The following is a 22,544-nucleotide window of genomic DNA, read 5'->3' on the forward strand; positions in this document are numbered from 1 at the left end:
TATGTGACTTGAATCTGTGAGGCTGTGGTTAGTTAGGTGTGGCTATCTTTCTCAAAGGCTGTGCATTTCAACATCCCAGGCGGCTCCAGTGCTAGCCTATCTCAGGGAGGTACAAATCAAAGACTAGGGGTTATAACTTAAATTGACGTGAACTTTCCACATTTTAAGCGTTGTGACTGGTTTATTCGTATTTTTCTGGTTGTGCGGATCCATGCAGGTGTGAGCACTTGAGCGAGAATGAGGCTGCTCTTTACAAACCTCGTAATGTGATACCGCGGTTGTTCATGAATTCCAGGAGGGTGGATACGAAGGGTATTTTGTTGAGATCTGTGGAAACTCTGTGAAAGCAGTAGAACGTGACCAAACTTGCTTGGTGATACTTCGCTAGGGTAGAGGGATGCGCTTATATGGTTTCGGTAGTTTGATCTAGCGCCTGAGGTGTTTGGATCACTTTGCGTAGACTAGGACGGAAGACTGACTGGACCCGCCCGAGCCGGGGTCTTGTTGACACACGCCAGTTATACAAGGGTTTTTTCCGAAACGAAGAGTATTTTTAGCTACTCTACGGTAAGTATAGCTTTCCACTGTGCGTTTAATTACTGTCATTAGTCGGAGTAAGGACGCACGACTCTGTGTTGTTTATAGTAGCACGCGGCATTGTATTGTAATTGCATTTATATATAGAGCTTCCTACCCCTGACTAGGCGTTGAAGCGCTTTTTCGTCGAGTAGCATAGTCACTTATTTGGGCATATCACATGCTTCTCATTTAAATCCCTTCCATAAGAATGAGAGACTGCTTGAGGAAGCTGTGAACATACGGTGTAAACCTTGTGGCACTGAAAGTATTTTTCAACCCAATTCGTCTCGAGGGTGACCCCACTGCGCGCGCATGAGATGGCCGCGTTTCTCCTACTTTCCCTGTCATTGCTCCGCGCAGTTACGATTTAGCGGATGCGGAATATATGAGTGTGCCAGCTAATTTGTTTATTTTTAATTTTACGTGGAGGCCGTCGTTCGTGTATGTTAGAATAATACCTGCATCTCATCTGAGTAGTCTTTACAAAAGGATTATTTACGAATTGAATGGAAACCGGTAATCGCAGGTAAGTTCTAGTTTGGGTTGACGCACACCGGCGTTTTAGAGATTTATGAATGCGCGTGTTATCTTTTTAAACTGTCATTTATTTCAATGTCAGAGTTATAATAACTGCAGTGCTACCATGGTCCGTCTAGTACAGGCGTTTTCATTTAATTTGGGAATGTGTGTTCAATTTTGAATATGTCTCCTGGTTTATTTACAGTCGTTTGAAATATGAAGTGATGAAGCTTTATCATGAGGCATTCATTATGATAACAGTTCAGGCTGGTAATCGGTTTGAGTGACATAATGGTTAGATTCGGGAGGATTAGCTTTGAGCCTGAGATGAGAAGTGAATTCATGTTTTCACTTGAGATGCTGGCTTGTGAGTCTGTTACATCGCCTGACACAACTTGTGAGAGGTAGATATTTGGCTTTGAAAGTAGACTTTCCCGTCGATGATATCTTCTTAGATACACTCCAGGGGGTACCTTCTCATCGTTTGTCTAGCACCAGAATGCAGGATCTTATTACACCACATATTTTAGTCTGACCGGTCATTGCACATACCTCTCCAGCTTTAGATATTTACTCATACCCCATCTTTCTTTAACTCTGTTTACTACCCCTTTGCACATTATTCTCTTTTCATCCGCAGTCCTCTCTTTATCTTCCTCCTGACTTAATTTTGATTCTCTGTTTATATTTTGCGTGATGGTGCTCACTATCATGGGATGTTCCCTTCCTACTAAATCTTGGTCTTGAGGGCCTTTAATTATTGTCCCTGGAACTACCTCTTCATGTATAGCACACGTAATTATTTATATATCAGGAACGTCACACCTTCGCTCTAGAACCAGGAATCAATTAATTTTGTATGTCCACATGGATGTTATGTTATCTTGTGAACAAATACTAGTTAATTTTTATGAGTTTTTTTTTTGGGGTATATCTTTTCCACCCTGAAAAAGCAGATACTAGTTCGCAACTTCAGTGCATGTATGACTTCGAGGCTTCTGTGTATATACTTTGAACTCTGTGGCAATCTTAATGTTTAGATTTTGTTAATAATTCATGCTATATGAATCCACATGATGGATCTGTTTTTGTTTCTGAGAATTATTTGTTTTACCTCTTTAAATACAGCTATGTATGACAAACTAATCCCGCTCTACTGTTGATTTGTGCGTAATTGTTGACTCCCCCCAACTCTTTGCTTTCTGGTTAACATGTGTCGGATAACTGACATAGCGGGTGAATGCTCAGGGCCCAAGACTCGGATTATCCACTGTGTCTTAACATATAACAATAGCAACCTGAAGACTAGGGGATCAACAATCCGTTTCTATGTGGCTCGGGAGTGTCAACCTTTTTCAAGAAGACGTTAGTGAATCCGGGAGTTCAAGCTCAAACTAATTGTTGGTTCGAACTATTTTGGACTGGGTTCAAAATGGCTCCTTCATCCATCAATCCTCCTTTTAACTTCCAAAGTAATCAGAGGTCAAAGCAACCAGCTACCAAGGAGGTCATAAGAACTGGTATGCTGCCCCCCGCAACTGGGTCCCATCGGTTCTGACCACCACTTGGGTAGGAGAATCAGCTGGAAAGTCAAGCTAGGCAGAGAGGTGTGCCCACCATTGCCAATCCCACCCCTCAGGTGAGGAAAACGAGGTGAAGCACACATCTAAGTTCCCTCCTTGAAGATGAGGGGGCTCGGACAATTAGGAAAAGGCTCATGCCGCCTCCCACGGCAGGGTAGCATAATAGGGGGTGTACCCACCCCAAAAAAGGGACCCATTGGTCTCGACCTTTAATGCCCCTAAATTTAGTATTGAGGCGACCCTGAACCTTGTCTCCTCAGATTCAAGGAAGAAAGAAGGAGAACCGAAGAACCGTGCTGACCCAGGAAGAAAACAAGGACACAAACTGACTTGGCCCCTTCCTACCAGTCTGTCCCAATCATGACCTGCCTACAGCGAAGAAACCATCATGTCCCGAAGCAGCAGGCCCACAGAGCCCAGAGGACCTGCCCTGCACTCAACTAACAGACTCTGTCTCCCGTGAGTACCAGGTTTGCTCAAACCAAAGACTAACTGTCAGCGTCCGGAGACGGCGATACTGCACCCGGCCACCACGGCCTGAGGTTGAGTGGCCCCATGCTCCAAAGAGGTCCCGCCGGCAATCGTAAGTTGGGATCCAGTGACTCCCGACCTCCCACAAGCTTCGAAACTAAATCTTTCAGCCTTTACTTGAAGGGTCCCCCCCCAGACCGTGAACAAAGACGGTAAGACAACTACTCCCTTGACCGAAGAGTTACTGGAAGTCCGAACTCATCTGGCCAACTGACGCTGACTGCGACTGATCGGAGCCTAAGGAAAACCAACGCCTAAAACACCCCAGCCCTCAAGTCCTTCCCGGCCTTGGATGGCCCAACCAATGGTGTTCAACCATCCGCCCAGATTCCCAGTCGTTGGTCGCCTCCAAAACGTCCTACCAACCAAGTCTGCAGCTTTCGGAAATCGATGGTCTCCACTAAGAAGCCCAAGGACTGCGACGTCCGCTTTACATCCTGCACCCGGCCATCTCTGTGCCGCTGGCAATGTATTTCTTGAGTCGGTTGTTGGCCCCTTCAGTGCCGACCGCAACCTTTTGAGCTTTGTCCTACACTCAAGTGGCCTGCTTGCCAGCAGGGCGGAACCAAAGGCCCCCTTAGCACGTTGGCTAACGTTGGGCTCCTGCACCCGGCTGCCCCAGTGCTGCTGGTGGTGCAACTAGAGTCTCCACTTGGATCTTTGGGAAACTTGGTCCTAACCCCGAAAACTCAACCTCGTAAGCCAAATACTTACCTCAGAGTTTGATAACCAATTTTCCTCCCACAGGGACTCCTAGTATGAGATTTTGGGTCTAAAAAGTAGAACTACTAATGTATGGGGAAAGGTGAGCACTATTGTAACGTAATCGGAAAGTAATGAGTATTTACTGTGTAATACCAAGTATTCTGAAAAGCGATATTAACCTGTAACTGTTAAAATGACAAGGACAGCTGCATTTCCTTTAACAGTTGTGCATTTGCAAGTAACTAACTGCTCGACCACACTACCACAAAGTAGAGCTGTTAGTGATTATCTAATTTAGCCTATGCTATACCTACGGGGACCCACTGGACTCTGTGCAAACTATACCTTACTTTGGTATAGTATATGCAGAGCCAGCTCCCTACATATACCTCACCCCTGTCCTTGGTAATTGAGAAGTACAAAAGACTGAACCTCGACCTGCATGCTAGAGTAAAAAGGCCGCCATAAAGTGCTGCTGGATAAAAGTGGATTTATAAAACAATAAATACTACACTTTAAAACTCTCTTGTGGACACGCACACCAATCTTGGATGAGGCTTCGAGATTCCATACCCCCCTTGTAATGTGATTGTTCATGTTCCAAATCTGTCAAATTTCAATCAAAAGGACTCCCTATACTACCACCAAAGAAGGTGCAATTCCAAAAGTTGTAAATTCCTGACAATCGCAATGTAAATAACTAATATAATGCACATTATATATATATATTGTTTGCTTTATAAGTACCACAACACAAAAAAGGCACCTAACAGATTTAAGGAAAGTCTAGTTTGCGCCCAGGAGAAAACACTAGGTTTTCTGTAAAACCCTCACCCACCAGGGTAACCCCTTGGTGACATGCATCATCATAGGGTCCTTCCCGTTCTGCTGCGGAACGGGGCATGCTGCAATCTACGGGTTACGCAGGAGCACTTTTAATGAATATGAGAGACAAAATCCTATTGTGAATACTGAAAGTCGTAAATTTAGGATTTCGTCTCCGATTACTTTTGAGAATCGGGCCCTTAGTGTTTTCTCCTAGGTGCAAACTAGACTTTTCTTAAATCTGTTGGGTGCCTTTTTTCTGTGTCATGAATCGTGTTTGGAGGACGGCCCCAGCTCTTATCCTCTTACTCCCTCTTTATTTTTAGTTTTCTTTTTATGTATCACAAAAAGTCACATAGTCAGTCCATGAAATGCTCCACCCCATGATGAATACAAATAACAGCCAAATAGTCTCATCATCTAGATTTGCAGACTGAAGAAGATTAAGAGCATAGTAATTATATAGTTCACACCAGCCCAGAATGCCTGCCAGAGGCTTAAAGCCATTTACTCCAAATGTTTCCATGCTTGGGCGGCGGGATAACCCATTGCCTCATACACTGATTTTTTTTATTTTTTTTTGTGATGCTCACACCAGTCTGCCCCCGGTGCATAACACCAGTGTCGGGGACCTAGGGACCTCCCTGTAAGCGGCGATATCTCTCTTGGTTACTACAACGGCTGTACTCAGTAAAGTCTTGTCAGTATGGGACACCACCCCCATGCCTACATCTAGTCCTAGGAGGATCAGTATAGGGAAAAAGTTCCAAAGTCAGTCCCAACACCCCCGAAACCTCTGCTAGCACCGATTCCCAATACAGTGCTATAACTGGGCAAGTCCATACATCCGCTGGTTCATAGAAACATCGATAGCATGCCGGATTGGCCATGAGACTTTACGTGGGCCTGCCTGGCAGGGGTAAGATAGGCACAGTGTAGATAGTACGTTTGTAGTAAGCGGATCCTGGAAGAGATTGTAAGAACGCTGGGAGCCATCAGCGCATCACGCCAATCGTATCCCTCCAAAGGCCCTATTCGCTCCTTCCACCAGGACCGGAGGGCATCTTACATCCCGGCAAAATTAAGGATCAGGGTACAATAAATCTGGGATACCTCACCCTTACCCAGGACACCCATCATCATTTTAGCTTCCACAGGTCCGAATTCCAGGATGGATGTATCTGGAGGGATGGGTGTCCACAGGATAAGGTGCAGCTGCAGGGTCCTGTGGAACAGTGTTGTGGCCCATGCATAGGTCTGTTGAAGGTTTTGAATAGAGCGAATATGTGTACCTGCCCAAACACCCCCGAATAGTGTGATGCTGAGTGAGCAAATCCATCCAAGGCCGTGACCTCACTCAACCATGTGTCGTGCCACAGTGGGGTGTGCTGAGCCAGTTTCGCCCACCATTCTGTATGCTTCTGGGCCGCCCTTCACCCTGAAAACGCTAGGCAAGGCACTTCAGGCATTGTGCTAGGTATGGCTGCACCATAGAGCAGCTCCATAATACGCAAGAAGCCCAGTTTGGTGCGCTCTCCTCTGTAGGCAGAGTCCGACTAATTCCCTGCGAGTCATTAGCCACCAAAAGGTGTGAGGCCAAATACTACAAGTATATATTAACCATGCCCCTGCCCTCTTTTGTAGGGAGCTTGTTGACAAACCGGGAAGGCCATAGGAAGGAGACTGCCAATGAGTCCATCTCCCAGAGCCAGTGTCGAGGAATATGTTGAGGGACGTTTTGGAGAAGATATAGAAATCAAGACAGAACCATAATTTATAAAGGGCGATTCTCCCCAAGACAGTCAATGGCAATATCTGCCATTTCTTAAGATCCGCTCTGATCTTATGGGTATGGGGAGAATTGTTGAGGGGAGAGTGAGGCGCACCTCGGCTGCAGCAGAGTCGGGAGATATACTTCCCCCTTCATCGTTCATGGAAAGAGGCAGAGGTGCCTACAAGCAGTCTGGAGCCAGCACTGGTGGAGTGAGGCCCTAGTGAGTCCCTAATGAGTCAATAAAGTGATACTAGGGGCTGCTTGCTGCCAGACATAGTGGTGGGAGGGCCTGGTAGGCCTGAAGTGAGCCACAAGATTGAAAGAGGCGCCTGGCTGGAGCCAGTTTGGGTTAGCGGTCCTTCATCAGACAGCCAGTGTGGGTCACCCCAACTAGCCGAGCTGGCATGAATATATCAAGAAGCTGTGGCATTGCTTTGGTGTGTGCTGTAAGAGTGAGTATGCGTGTGATGCAGCTGGACTCACTTGGTCACAAGCGTTTGGCACAGGAGTACAGTGGTGTCGCACTACAAATGAGAGGGGCGGCACGGAGCCCTGGTGCTTTGGTGCCTGTGGAGTGCGAGGAGGTGGCCCCCTGGTGCCATTTGCGCAGGTGAGCGGCACGAAGCCAGCAGTCGTGATCTACGGAGGAGAGGACTGTTGTTGGACTGCGAGGTGCTGCAGGAGGACTCTATGGGACAGGTACTGCAGAAGTGCCAGGTCTTGTACGAGAGAATGGGGGACCAGGTCGAGGGCCTCCTTGCAGGCGGTAGGTGTTCTGATCCGCCGCAGCAGATGGGAGAGCGGACAGCTCCTGATGATCGCCTAGATGCTATCCTGCAGGCCATTGAGCGTTCTAGCTCATCCTTGGAAGCCAAGTTGGATAAGGTGGCCATGGACCTCAACCTGCTCCATGCTGACCATCGGACTTAGAAGGATCGGGTCTCTGCTGTAGAACAAGAAGTTGCCAAATTGAAGACCACCACAGAGTTCCAGGAAAAAACGCAGAATGCCCATAAGGTTCGGAACAGTTATCTTGAAGATCGCATTGAGGATGCAGGCGGCCTCTCACGACAGAAAAATGTCCAGTTGATTGGACTGCCGGAAGGTGCAGAGGGCCGGGATGCAGTCACCTTCCTGGAACATTGGCTTAAAACTATCTTATCTTAACACATTGAGTTCTTCCCATTCTTTACCATAGAATGGGCGCATTATGTCCCAGGTAGGAAGACTGGCCCCGGTGAAATGGCACGGCCCTCATCTTCAAACAACTACACTTCCAGGATCGGGATCTGATACTCCGGGAGATGAGGAAACTGGATGACATTCAATATGAGAACGCCAAGGTGTTCTTTCTGGACTACACAATGAAAGTCGAGTGCCAGCGGGGATCTTTCCTACCAGTTAAACGTCCGCTTCGGCAGCTCAAGCTCTCATATTCGTTGATGTTCCTGGCCAGGCTACAGTGTCATTTATGGTGGGAAGTCCAGGTTCTTTGACACGCCTCAGGATGTCTGGGACTGGCTGGAGACGTTGATTCAGTGTTCTGGCCCAGGACCCACGGGCACTACTGCGACATGGTCTGGGGAAGCCGGTGGTAGAGGATATGGCGACAACGGTCTGGCATCAGTGGTGGTGCTTGGTCCGGACCAAATCCATAAAGAGCGACCGGCGGTGTTTCGCATTGCGGAGCAGATGACAGATGCAGCGATGCTGGAGGACAAAGTAAACATTTCCTTACATTCCTTGAGGGGAGAGGGGGGTCCTCGAAGGTGGACTCATCGGATATAGGATGTTACACCCCAGATGGCTGCCCTGAAATTAGACTTCTGGTATGAAGTGCTGTGGCAGGAGGTAGGGATTTCTAATGTCTGTGTACTATTATGAATCCGGATGGGGTGGAGTTTGTGTTCTAAGAGTGTCTCAGCATTCTGGGGGTGGGGGGTTGCTATTCTTGACTTTCGGAAATATGCTATGGCAATGCACTATTAGTTGATTTTGTAGGAATTATGGGAGCATACCCTGCCTGCATGGTTCCACAACCCTCTGTTCTTCCCATCTTTTTGGGGCCAGTAGGACATGCGGCTAGGTTGCTTTATGTTTTGCTTGGACGACACCTCAATGTTCTGGGGGTTGCCCTTATAAGGTTTCTTCTTTCCCGGTTTGGTTTTTCCCGTTTACCTTTTGCTGCGGGAATCTATGGGAGGGACATTGGAATTGTTGTAGCGCATGTCCGACTGCTAATTACCTGGATCAGAGTGGGGGGAGGGGGGACCGCTATTCACGGCTGTTCACTTCTGTTAGCTTTGCCATGGGTCACGTGGTACTTACCTGGAATGTCAGGGGTCTCCGCGTGCCTTCCCGTAGGTATGCAGTGTACTCCTATCTAAAACGTCATAACGTGCATGTAGCGCTATTGCATGAGAAACACCTAAACGCAATAGAGACTAACTGATTACAGCGGAGGTAGAGGGGTAAAATATACACCACAAATTAGTCAGTTTGCGCTAGGGTGGTTCTTATCTGGATACACCCTGGGACACCTTTTGCCATGGATGAGGTTCTTACGGACAGGGAGGGCAGGTATGTGTTGCTAAGGGGTAAATTGGATGGACAACATATTCTGTTGGGAAATGTGTACGCACCGACTGCGGATCAGGGCCAGTTCTTTGGTCAGCTTTCCCTGCCTTTGGGGAAGTGGTGTGAGATCCCTTGGTTGTTCGGCAGGGATTATAACAGTGTCTTAGATGTAGGGACCGACAGATCCTTTCCTCCGCTCAGGGGCACGGCCGCCACAACCAACTCTGCGGTGCTTAATAGCTGGGCACGGGCCTGGGGTCTGGTTGACGTTTGGAGACCTCATCACTCGGGGAGAGGGTGTATTCATTCTTTTCATGCGAGAAAAGGCCCATAACAGTCCGCTATAGTGTGTACGGACACGGAGTGCACTGCAAAGTTGAGGCAGCGCTGCCGATTCAGGAACTCCACATGTTTTTTACGCACTTCCTCCAACTCGACCAATCCCCCAGCATCTACCACTGCCCTAGACTCCAACTGCAACAAACGACTCTCTACATCAAGCAGATCTGATGCCACCTGCTGTCGCAGCCCAGTCCCAAACTCTTTCCTCTCAAGGTGACTTTCAAAGCCACCCACTCCACCGAGAAGGAGGCAGTCCCCTCATTAAGTGCAAAGTATTCCCCTATAGCCTCTCCGATCGCCTCCCGAAAGATCAAATCCTCAAGCATGGCCAGTTGTAGCCTCCATGTAGGGACTGCCAGAACCCCACCCTCCCATGCCAACACAACACAATGAGGATTGTGATCGGAGTGTGTGCGCCCCCAATACCCCGATTTTCGAGACATATGGAAGGAGGCGGGGGGGCCAAAAGAACCCGTATACGATCTTAGCGGGCATCCTGGCAAATCGGTTAGCACCCTTGATCCCTCAATTGGTTCACCAAGACCAAAATGAGTTTGTACCGGCCCGCAGCACATCGCTTAATATACGGCAGCTCTTCCGGGTGATGCGCTGTGCTCCAATGGAGTGGCAGATGGCTGGCTGTATTGTGCTGGACATGGAGAAGGCTTTCGACACGGTCGAGTGGCCCTTCATGTTTGCTGTGCTCCATCAATTCGGATTTGGGCCCTACATGCTAAGCCTTATCAGATTACTGTATGGGGCTCCTACGGTTCGGGTGTGGCTTGGGACTCTCGTCTCTGACCTCTATACTGATAGAGCGGGGGACTCGCCAGTGATGCCCCCTCTCCCCCCCCCTCCCCCCCCTTGTTTATTTGCCCTAGTAATGGAACCTGGAGCAATCTCACTACGAAATTTGGCGCCTGAATGGGGGATGCATCTGGGGGATGGCATACACGTGGTTTCACTGTATGCGGACGACATTTTGTTGTACGTTAAGGCTATTCAGGCGATCCCGCGAGTCATCCCTGCCACACTGAGGTCTTTTGCATCGCTGTCTGGCTGGGGGTGCACTGGGGCAAATCTTTCCTATACCCCTTTAATCCTCGTATGGAAGATCCGGGTTGGGTGGTGGACGGGGTGGTAGTACAATGGCAGCCGGTGGCGTTCAGGTATCTGGGGATCCGCATTTCCCATAATGATCAGGATCTTATGGATGGTAACATCATGAGGGCGGTCACTGCGCCTAAGTCTCAGATTGAGTTCTGGAAGACGCTTAACCTTTCGGTTATAGGTAGGGTGGAGTTAATCAAAATGGTCATGTCACCACGTCTTCTTTAACTACTTTGCTAATCTACTGATCTACCTACCTGTGTCTGTCTTTCGCTCTTTGGAAAGGATTGTTAGGGATTTCATTTGGAATAACGTGCGGTTCAGGGTGGCACTGGCGAAGTTGTATTTGCCTCGCTGAATGGTGGAGGGAGGGGGGGGGGGGTTGGCTCTACCCAACTTAGAACATTATTTCCTGGCATCTCAAATCCTGTGGGTGACCAAATGGGTGGAGGAATTACATTTATCTGACTCAGCGGAACGTGACCCTCTGTACTCTCTGGCCAGGATCCTCCCCAGTTCCATCCTTGTAATAGATCGAATGAAGCTCTCCCCTTACTGGTCGTGACGGCGCCGAAAGGTTTTCGCAGGGCGCTTTGTCTCACTAGACACATCACACCATATACGCCGGTTGTGCCCATATTAGGTATGCCGACCGTGCAACGACGCATACAGGGTGTGGACCGTAGGGATTTGGTGAGGGCTGGTATACCTACCCTAGGGGACCTATACGAAGAAGGTACATTACGACTGTTCCTAGTTATCATGGACAAAGACGTGGTTTCACCGGGCCAATTTCCAAATTATGCCTCCTGTACAGCTGCGATGAGGCGCTGGTGGGGAGACATCACACAGGAGCCTCTGACACATCTACCAATGTAATAACTACACTTATGGGCACAGGTGCCACTTAGTGAAGTGGTTTGTGGAATCGATCAGGGAGCATACTTTAATGGACTTAACGCTGTTGCTAGTTAAGTGGAAGGCAGACCGGGGGAGGCCCTATTCGGAAAAGGAATGGTCCATGGTCCTGCAGAGTCCCAAGCAAGTCACCAGAAACGCCCATCTTAGATTAATCCAATTTTATATTGTCCACAAATCTCCATTTCTGCTGCATGGAATGCTATGTTGTGTGCGTTACAGGGGTTGTTGGTGCCGCAAGACACATTGGATGTTCCCACTCCGGAATAATAGTGCGTTATATATGGGCTGACCTATGGCCCGAGTTTGGCACTGATGTATAGACAAAGTCCCTTGTACCCCAGAACTGAACAGTCATTTCTCTTGGCAGTCATGTTGTTCAACCATATGATAGTCAATAGGTTCCTGTTCTGTGACAAATGGGATTTGTGTTTACTCTCCCACTTCTGTACGGCTCTTGTTTCCCTTTCTGACTTCCCCTTCCCGATAGCATTTCCACGTTGGGTGGTTTTCATAAAATTGTTTGAATACATAAACAGATTGATGTGATATGGTGGAGTGAAGCCGTAAGTGATGTGCTTATGTACTTGACGGGTATTACATAGTTGAGTTATAATGTACCATAACGTGATTGTACTGCTTAGTTGATGGAGGGAGGAGGTTATATGATTGATAGGATGTGTCAAGTGTCGTCACCAGCTTTTATGTAACCATGCTGTTGATTTACGAGTTGGACTTGTTACCTACCTACTGGTTCTGTATGATAAATAATATAGTGGTATGTTGTTTGATGTTCATGCTCACATAACAGGAAAAAATATTTAATAAACCTATCAAACAAAAAAATGAGGTGGACGGTACGGGTGTCTTGGGTATAACCTCAATGGTGGCCTGGTCAAGATCACTGGGGAAAGAGCCCCTTCTGATCACATCCTTATAGAGAGTCAGGAGCTAAAGGGCCAAGATGCCCCTGTATCTGGCATAATATTTGGAAGGGTAGTTGTCTGGGCCAGGCGTTCTCCTGCTTGACAACACCAAGACAGCCTCGAGCGTAACTGACTGATCCATGTCCTGCCGCTCTGCGGCAGAAAGCCTGGGTAGAGGGAGCCCGTCAAGCAGCGGGGAGGCCCGCTCGGCCTCAGGACATGGGAGCGCTTTTATACAATATAGCATAGTAGTCCACAGACACTATGGCAATAGTCGGGGAGAAGAAATGCAATTGTACGATATGGTCCACCACTTTGGGGATAACTCGACCAGCCAGATGCTGGGATGCCAACCAATTCAGTAATTTATTGTTTTTATCTCTCCAGCCATATACTCGGGAGGTGGAGGTGCACAGATCTTTGGGGATCCCTGGACTCTGTGCACAGTATACCTCACTTTGGTATAGTATATTCAGAGCCGGCTTCCTACACAGACTAATCCATTGTGGGGTCCAGGAACGCATTAAAGTCACCCCCGGTGACCGTAAGACCCGGTGGCAGCTGGGCAATGAGACGGAGGAGCGTGGCTAGGAAGGAGTGCAACGATGTGTGGGAAGCATAAAGACAAAGAATGTTGAAAGGGCGGCTTTCTGCTGAACCCATGAGGGCAACATGGTGACCCTGAGGATCTGCCCAAGTCTTAGTAACCACAAGAGGGAATGCACGGTGCAGCATGATCGCCTCCTCTTGGGACAAGCGCACTCATTATGTGTGTTTACTGCAACATTAAGATGGAAGAGAGAAAGTGCTGAGTGTAATGCAGAACTGCTGAACGCTTGATTCGATCCATCAGACTGTTTACGTTTCAGGACAGAATCACAGATGGACCCATGGGATGCTTCAAAATGAGCGAGGAACTGGGCCAATGGCCCTGAAGGGGACCCAAATATAAAGTTTGCACAACTGGATACAATGTGACCATAGGAAAATGGGCGTTACGAGGACTGTGTGATGACCTAAAAGGTGGAAGTGCCCAAAAATAATAATGCATAACAAAAAACCCGTAACATTGTGAGAAGACAACTATCTCCCCCTACTCCATCTTTGACCCCCCCCCCCCTAGAAGCATCTGTGGCCGCAAAATGTCATGCCCAACTTAGAACCAGTTGGCACAGACCAGTGTGGAGTCGTGGACCCCTCCTGAAAATCGGATGAAGACTGTTCAATGTCTGCTGACAAACAAGTGACAATAAGCTTCTCAAGGAAACCAGGCCCCAAGGAAGCTTGGTTTTCGAGTCTGTGTTTCACACGTATGGTCCCCTTTGCCCAGGGGGCATGAGCCACTCCTCCCCTTTGTGGCTCATCAACTTCTCGATCTCAAAACCCAAGACCTCATCCTACCTCTCAACAGATGGGAGAAGGTGTACGCCCCAGTCTCTCCTCAGGGAGGGACGACGCAGGAAGGTCCTTCTTAGGCTCCATGGGAGAGTCTGATCGCTGCATCAGATGCAGCACCAAGGAGCCAGAACCAGGCAAAAAGATGCAGTCTGCGTGTTGTGCCTCCTTTGACGAGATCCCGTGCAGGCTCACCGTCTGCGGCCACCCGCAGGTTTTCACATCATGGATCACTTTGAGGCATCCCCGGAATTGGAACGCGTAGGATAGATGCAAGGCCCTGAGTTTCACAGAGTCATAAAATCTGCTGCTGGCCTGGACCTCTCTGGAGTATTCTGTGAAAATCTAAATCTTTGAGTTCTGATACCGGAGGTCTGGGTCTGGGTCTGCTCGGGCCACTCGCAGAATTGAGTTTCTATCTTTAAAATTAAAGAATCTCGCTATCATGGAGTGGCTCAAGGCTCCAGGGGGAGGTCTATGGGCCAGTGCTGTATGTGCACACTCCATCTCAAACCAGGGTTGGAGTTTGGCAGCCAGCATCAAAGATTTGAGCCAGTCCTCCAGGAATTCTGCTGGTTTGTTGGTCTGAGTCCTCTCAAGTCCACAAAGTGCACGTTATTGCGTCTTGGGCGATTTTCTGTATCTTCGGCCCCGTGGTGGTCATTTGTACGATTTGAGAAGGCGCGCAACCTTGGCTCAAGATCAGCTACCTCAGCTTCCACGGTTGAGAGACCTTCTACAATGCGGTTGGTCACATTCCGGAGATCTGGAAGAGGAGCGCTACATCCGCACCTCCCTTATTTTTGTTTTGACAGCCGTTTGTGAGTAGTGGATGGCTTATAGATTTTTTTCCAAGATCTCACTCCGCTGGGACAGTATTATCCGAGGTATCCCTCCCGGTTTCCCCCACCGGGGTAGTAAGCAGATCGATGCTCGCTTGAGAGGAGTGGGTCTTGGCAACTCGATCCTTCCACCATTTCCTCTGTGGTGCCGGTGAAGTAGTACAAGGGACACAACAGCCCTCCCAGGGGATGCACCAAGAGTCTGGCAGCTGAAGACCAGTACACTACATGCAGTCAATCACCCCCCCAAACCCCCCGCCCCAAGCCCACGCTCAACCGGGATCATAAGGCACCAACTCAAGAGAAACAGGACTCCGTGTTCACACCACCTCCATCACTAAGGGGAAGAGAAGGACGGGGACCGTCCACAGCAAGTCCAGGATGCCCATGTACACACGGCCCAGGCACTGACAGGTAGATTCATCAATCATTTTTGCGAGCGCAAACAGTGCGAATCGCAAAATTTGGCCGTTTGCGCCCGCAAAAATGGCATTTGAGATTCATCAATGGGTCATGTACTCACAATTTGAAAAATCGCAAATAATTGCGATTTTTCAAATTGCGATCGCATTTAAAGAATCTCAATTAGAGATTCCTTAAATGCTATTCATGATCCATTTCTGAATTGCGAATTCGCTATTTTTGGCCGCTATTGGCCGCTATTTACCGCGAAGTCTGACTTCGTGGTAAATAGCGAAAACTTAGAAAAATGCACTTTAGTGCATTTTTCTAAGTTGGATGTTAAACACACACATCTCCTTTGGACATGTGTGTGCGCAACATCAGTCTACATTTTCATTTCAGGGGTGCTACAGGGTGTCCTTTGGACACCCCTGGCACCCTTGAAATCGCATCCTTATTTGCGATTAGCAAATTGCTAATTGCAAATAAGGAACATGTAGAAATCGCATTTTTTTGGGCGATTTCTACATGAATCCCGTTTTGCGAGTCTTTAATAGCGATTCCTTAATAATCGCTATTAAGGACTCGCAAAACGGGACATTGATAAATCTAGGGGTTAGTCACACTCCCATTATGGGCGCAGCTAAGATCCCAGAGCTTGTCCCCCAGCCCTGGCCACACTCTTAACCACAGGCCCCCAAGACCAGCACAAGACTACAGGCATGCCCCACTGGCCTACGCAGCTGCAAGACTAAGAGTGCGAGGCCCCAGAGGTTCCCCCACCAAGCGTCTGGCAGGAAAACTAGGGCACACAGAACCGGTCGAAGGGGTGGTGTGCAAGGTAGGAATCATGGCCTTCCCCCAAACCTCCACCGTACTCCTCACCAGTGTCTGAACGTCACCTCGAGGCTCCGGCGGCCCACTTCAAGAAGCTCCGAGGGGGTCCCTCCCTCTGTAGGAGCCTGGGGCAGCAGCTGATCAGGGAATCCGGCAAGGTATGTCAATTCGTCAGGAGGGCCTACAGGCCGTCGAAGGAGGCAGGCAGCCCCCCGTACCACCACAGCTCAGATCACCAAAGCCCCAGTCAGGCCCGGGTGGGGAATGCAGGTCCGAGGGCTCCAGAGCAGGTTCTCGGCTGCACTAGGCCTGTGGTGCAGCTCCGATCTCAGGAAGGAGGCTCCCCCAGCAGTCAGTAGCCTCCCGACTGGCCAGGGCAGCAGGGCCTGTGAAGCAGGGGGGACCCCTCTAGGCCCCAAACCTCAGCTCCACCAATGCAGGATTTCCAGCATTGGCCACATGGAGCCGGCCCGGTTGCCCATGCACCTAAATCGCATCAGGTCCCTCAAGCATGTATGCTAGGAAGGAGCAGGCGAGTAAACGTTACCCACCACACTCCCTCCATGGCCGAGGCGGGGCCTCAGGCAGTAGGGGAGGCTAGAGGCAGGTCCCTCCCTGCTCAGCCAGGGGGTCCGAGGTTTCAGGCCCGCTCTACGCCACGATCTCGAGTGCTCCCCGGGAGACAGCCGAGTTGGCTCCAGGAGCCATTATGGCTACGTCGGACCCCCACTCCGGAGCCGGCAAGGCGCCGGGGCCTCGGGTATGTTAATAGCCTAGAAATGGCAGATCATCTACGTGGATGGCGGCAGAAGATGGAGGGGTCCGGAGCACACTTAGTGTGCGACTGCCAACTTGACGCCCTAAGCCAAGCCCCATTTATGATTATATTTTGACATTGATGTTAGACAAAGAAGGTTATACTAAGCTGATCAAGATGTCAGCACTTGTAATGCTGTTATGTCAACGTCTGGAAAATCTGTTCTCTTGCATATGGTCCTAATGTATATCATGTCTAATTCATCATATGTCCAAAGTACATGCACAAGGTGTGGTGAGGAAGTCAAAGTTATCAATTGGTTCACACGATACTTCAGAGGGTTAATGTTGATGTGATAAAATAAGCAATGGTTGCTTAATACCAAACAGTGGTCATTCCATCGTATGCGTTTGAAAAAATACCGGAGTGTGCACACTATGCTACCTCATCATTCTACACAGGGCTCGAGTCGAGGGTACAGGTTGGGAGATGCGGTCTACACACTATTTTCAGAGGGTCAATACAGTCTACCCTGCTGTAAAGCTGGCTGCTTTCAGCGCAATGCCACGTTCCTTCCATACTTCTCACAGAATTCACAGATATGTTCTGAACTCGTTCAAGATTCTGTTTCTGACACTGGGACACTTTCGGGAGCACTTGCACATTGTCGGCTTTTGTTACAAGGTGCACCGTGCAGGTGGGGAAGGGGCTTGTCAGATGCAAGCTGGGCCCAAAACAAAGTTAACAGGCCATTAGGCCTCTTTTTGTTAGAGCATCTTGGCTGAGAGCCATCAAGAGCCTCACAACTAGAAGCAATGGAGGGGAAACAGAGGCTCACATCTTATCACTTCACAGGTACTTAAGAGAGAAATGCTTTTTAATTTGTTCAGTCCCTGTATAGAAGAGATATATATGCATGTACTCCAGTAAGAATGTCAGAAGTGTTGGTCGCCCCAGTATTTACACAAATATCAATTTAAATAGCACTATTTCGTTCAGATCAGAATGCGCTTCCCATTTAAAAAAATTTCCCCAAACCGCATTGATCCCATTACATGCCATAGATAGTCCCACCCCACCCTATTCGGGCACTTTATGACAATCCAATAGCATATACTAGCTATGGGGGTCTCACGTCACATTGTTTTCCAATCAAGTGGGGCACACGTCAAGGGTGTCCCCTATCACCTTTATTATTTGCCCTCTCATTGGAACCGTTTTTAAAAGCCCTGGATACTCGGGCAGGAATAATACCCTTTAAGACTAGTAGTCAAAGCTTAAAAATTACTGCGTATGCGGATGACATCGCTATCTATTCGATCGAAACAACTGACTCCCTAAGAGCTATCAATTTTGAAGCATCCAAATTTGGCAACGTATCAGGCTATACATTAAATGTTCACAAAACCCAAATAGTAGCTAACTTTGTTCCCCCTCAACCAGTACCTGAAATATGTAAGATTGCGACATATCTCGGAATTAAAATTATCTCAAATATTAAAGAAATCAATACTATCAACTATAATAATTTATTAAAAAACTACCACTACGAATTTAAAAAAATGGCATCGACTTCCATTAAATTTAGTCGGCAGAATAAATCTGATAAAAATGAAAATTATACCTATATTTATTTAGATCAATTCCTTTGGTACAGAATAGGCTTTTTTTCAAACAATTAGATAGGATCTTTTGTAACTTTATTTGGGGATACAAGAAGGCTAGGAGATCCCTAAAGATGCTGAAAAATCAAATAGGATCTGGCGGTCTTAACTTTCCTGACGTGAAACTATATTTCTGGGCTTCTTTTGTAAGACGTATTCGATCACTACTAAATGTAGAGGACCTGCTTCTTTATCATCATTTATCACTAAAGGGAGATTCCAAACATTTTTTTCTCCGTGTTACAGATCCTAACTATTACAAAAGGGTTAAATTCAAGACCGCGCGAGACATAGTAAGAATATGGAAGGATATACTTATCTACTGTAAAATTACTATATTTCACTCACAGTTAATTCTGTGGGACAATCCTGGGCTGCCTAGTATATTTAGCGATGGGGAATTTCGCAGGTGGCAAATGAAAGAAATTGTGGTTTTGGGTGACTTATATAATTCTCAAGGCATACTGGATTTTCTTACTTTAAAACAATTATACGGACTGTCTGATATACACAGATTTAAATATATGCAAATATATGACTTTCTAGTGCGGAAGAATGGTATTAACACTTTGTCGAGCGGGGGTATCTGGGACCTCTTAAACTCTAAAAAAGAGAAATCAATAATCAGCTCGGCATACAAATTCTTTATAGGTTTAAGATCTGACGACAACGATGCACTAGCTAATAAATGGAATCTAAAACTCGGAACTAATTTAACAGGAAAACAAATAAGTAAATCTTACACTAATATCCATGATCATGTAAGATCATCTAGTTTACGGCTACAACAATATAGAACTATATACATGCTATATTATACCCCAGAAAAATTTTCTAAATGGTCCTCAAACAACATCATGGGAGAGAAAACCAAATGTCCGAAATGTGACGAGTATGCGGCAGACCTTGTCCATATGTTGTTCTCATGTCCAAAATTAAGGAAATTTTGGGAAGAAGTGGGAAAAATTTTAGCTACAAAAAACATTCTTAGCTCACCAATAACAGCTCCTATGATAATACTAGGCCCACACTTGACAAATCAACCACATCATATATTGCTATCAATCTTATTTTCCTGTGCCAAACTAATTTTAGCCAGGGCCTGGATCAACCCTAATCCACCCAATGCTCTGGAATGGTGGTACCTGGTTAATGAAATCAAAATTATGGAGTGTACGTTGGCAGAATTTAGGGGTGTCCGATCGCTAAAGAAATACGAGAAAATTTGGGGGAACCTAGAATTGAACTGACATACCCAAGACCATTATATGTCTACCTGAGAGTTTTTATGATATTTTGTTGTCACTTTAATTGACAACATGAAAAAAAAAAAACGGTTTAATTTATGTTTGATTATGTATTTACTTGATGAATTGAAACTGTGCTGAATGTTTTGTAGTCTTATACCAGGTGAAAATAAAATAAAACTCTTTAAAAAAATGATATATAAAAAAAAAAAAAAAAAAAAAATTCCTTACATAGAAAATTAAAAAAAAAATACAATTTTTTAAAAAACACAGGTCCATCATTCAACTGTTGCAGATTTAGGAGGGCAGGTCAGCATTGTCTCAGACCATACCTCTTTAAAATAGGTAAAATAATTTTTTTCCTGCGCATAGAGTAAAATTTACAAAAAAAACTAACGTGAATTGTCGACTGAGCGGAGATGTTATCACACGGACATCAACATAAAGAGCGAGACCAATCGTTAAACTTCGGAAAAGTGACCCTGATGTGAAAAATATCAAAATAAACTACAAAAATGGCCAGGTTAATGAATTCAATCTATTACCACTACCCCTAGCCAAAAAGTCCTAGGGTAACATTTTCATTTTGATAATTTTTTACTTATATACAAGTATTTTTATAATTCAATATGTGCGAAAACAAGGACACTGTTATCAAAAAGACATTATACACCATTACCACAATTACATGTTACAAATAAATGCAAAAATGAGAAACATTCATATAAACACCATATAAATATAGGGGGTGGGGGGAATGCCTCCAGATATAACATACATTGGGCACCAGTCCTACTATTGATATACATAAACAAGCGGCCAAAGAGTAATTTCGAAAGGGCCTGCCTGTCAACAACACTGGAAACTATTTTTAGGGGATCTGAAAGCAGGGGAAAAATAAATTAAGGCTGTATTCCTGCAACACCCATTTATAATTCTAGTTCCAGCGTTGAGTCAACGCGTTTCGAACACTTAGATGTTCTGGGGTTCTCCTCAGGACATGGACTGGAGATAGCCTACAACAGTAAAGATTGGTGTAAGTTGGGATTTGTAAAGATTTTTTTGCTCAAAGGTACTCAGACTCGACCTGCAATGTCTGGAAATGCCTGTGTATTTTCTTTTAAAGTACTGCTTGTCTACCATTCGTGGTAGGGTGAAGGGTATCTACAATTGAATATAGAATAAAGACACACATCAGTTCAAGTAATTGTGGGGATTCCCTCCCCTCATCCTTTGTAAGAATAAATAAAAGTAGGCATGTACCTTGGACCCTCGTTTCTTTTCTGTGTGTGCCTCGACCCTTATTTTCGTGAGTAAGTCGCAATGTAGAGAACAGGGAGCAGAGCTGTGCTGTAAACGACAATGACAGACTTTTGGGTTCAGATTCATTTTGCATTAACAATCCTATGCAAATTACGGGCAGAGAAAGATACCTCTGGACTTCTTATCACTGCTAATTCCGATGCGACGTGGCTGACTCAATTCGTGATGGACGTATCTTGTCCTAACTTGGTTCTGCAGAAACAATACAGACACTAAGTTTCTGGAAAGATTTTCGATACTGTTGCAGAGGTTTGAAACCATATCGATACACGTCTCATGGCCGCAAATTTTCATCCGACGTGGCTGCCATCATGTTGAATGCAAAACTCCTTTTTCAATTGATTCTGTGAAGGCAAGCAGGACGGGCTGTCAATTTATTTGCCGAGAGAAGTGTTGCCACACTGGAGGCTAAAGCCGGGAAACGCGCGCAAACTTACTTCAAACCAGTGGTCTCTGCTCCACACTTCCGGGTCTGCTGATGCGCGTTACAGACGTTAGAGCAAGTGACGTAATTGACGTGAGCATGGCGGCTTGGATTTATAGATGTAGTTTTCTTTCATGCACCGTGTGTTGCTGGGGCTCTTGGTACTTGAAGTCCGATCAGAGAAGTCAATTTATTTAGACGGTGTACATCACGGCCGGAGTCATACACGTGCAGCACATCCTTATTCTGAGTCTTACACCCAGTATATTGAAAGAGTCCACCTCTTGTCGGCTTGAGTGTAGTCCCCATATTCAATGGGGTGACTGCTGTAATTGGTATCACTATCGTAAGTTGCTCAGTTCGGATAGATCATTCAATCCTGTCAATGCTGTGTCAAATTTCATAATAAGGAAAGCTTCTTTCTGTGACAACAATGCATCGGGATCTCCACCCGCACCAGCATGTACTTTGATAATTGCAAGGATCGTCCACTTGAAGTCATTTGGGCCATGATTCATCTGTATGAAGTGGGAAACTAATGGAGCTGTTAGAACTTTGTTCTTGATCCTTGAGCGGTGCTGGATGATTCGTTGACGCACTTCTTGCGTTGTTTTGCCAATGTAAATCTTCTGGCATGGACACAGCACAGCATAGATTGGATATTTCGACTTGCAGTTGGTGAATTGGTCGTGTCGCCAACATTTTTTACCATCAGTAAATAGTGTGCCTTCTATTGTCACATTGCATACTGAACACATTCCGCATTTATGATGACCTTTTACCGGACTCAGGCCGAACAATGTACTTTGGGTGTCCTTTTTTTTAATTTTTATTGGTGGACGTGTAGAAGTGATCAGTTTTCCTATATTGCGATTCTTTTTGAGGGCAAAGAGAGGTTGGCCAATGCTCGGCAATACATCTTTTATCAAGTGCCAGTAATTCCGTATAATTTTTTGGACTGGATGCGTATGGGGTCCAAACGTTGAGACGCACACAATCCGTTCTGTTAGTGATTTTTGCTTCTTCTGTAGTAGATGTTCTCTTGGAGTCCATCGTGCTCTTTGTTTTGGAATGCTTCACTAGTTTGCGGGGATATCCTCTCTCTTTCACTTTTTGACTTAAAGCTTCACTATGTATCTCAAAATCTTCGACCTTGGAGCAATTACGTCTCACCCTTAGTAATTGTCCATAGGGGAGTTTGTTTTTGACATTTCTCGGATGGTAACTTCGGAAGTGCAATGCATTGTTTTTGTCTGTCTTTTTT

At 46.5% G+C, this 22,544-nt stretch overlaps 1 protein-coding gene across 2 annotated transcripts in view; it reads left to right on the top strand.

The window, feature by feature from the left end:
• Positions 1-251: 251 nt before the first annotated feature.
• The window catches only part of LOC144770182 (proton channel OTOP2-like), a 383,723-nt gene continuing 361,430 nt past the window's right edge, over positions 252-22,544 (top strand). The window contains exon 1 of one of the 2 annotated variants that reach the window (XM_078654489.1): positions 252-567. The gene's annotated coding sequence lies outside the window, so the exon portion shown is untranslated. Of the gene's footprint in view, positions 568-828; positions 1,106-22,544 lie in introns of those variants that run through there. The other variant, XM_078654490.1, reaches the window with a different exon arrangement.

The sequence above is a fragment of the Lissotriton helveticus genome, chromosome 7 (assembly GCF_964261635.1).
Source record: "Lissotriton helveticus chromosome 7, aLisHel1.1, whole genome shotgun sequence".
Classification (NCBI taxonomy): Eukaryota; Metazoa; Chordata; class Amphibia; order Caudata; family Salamandridae; genus Lissotriton; species Lissotriton helveticus.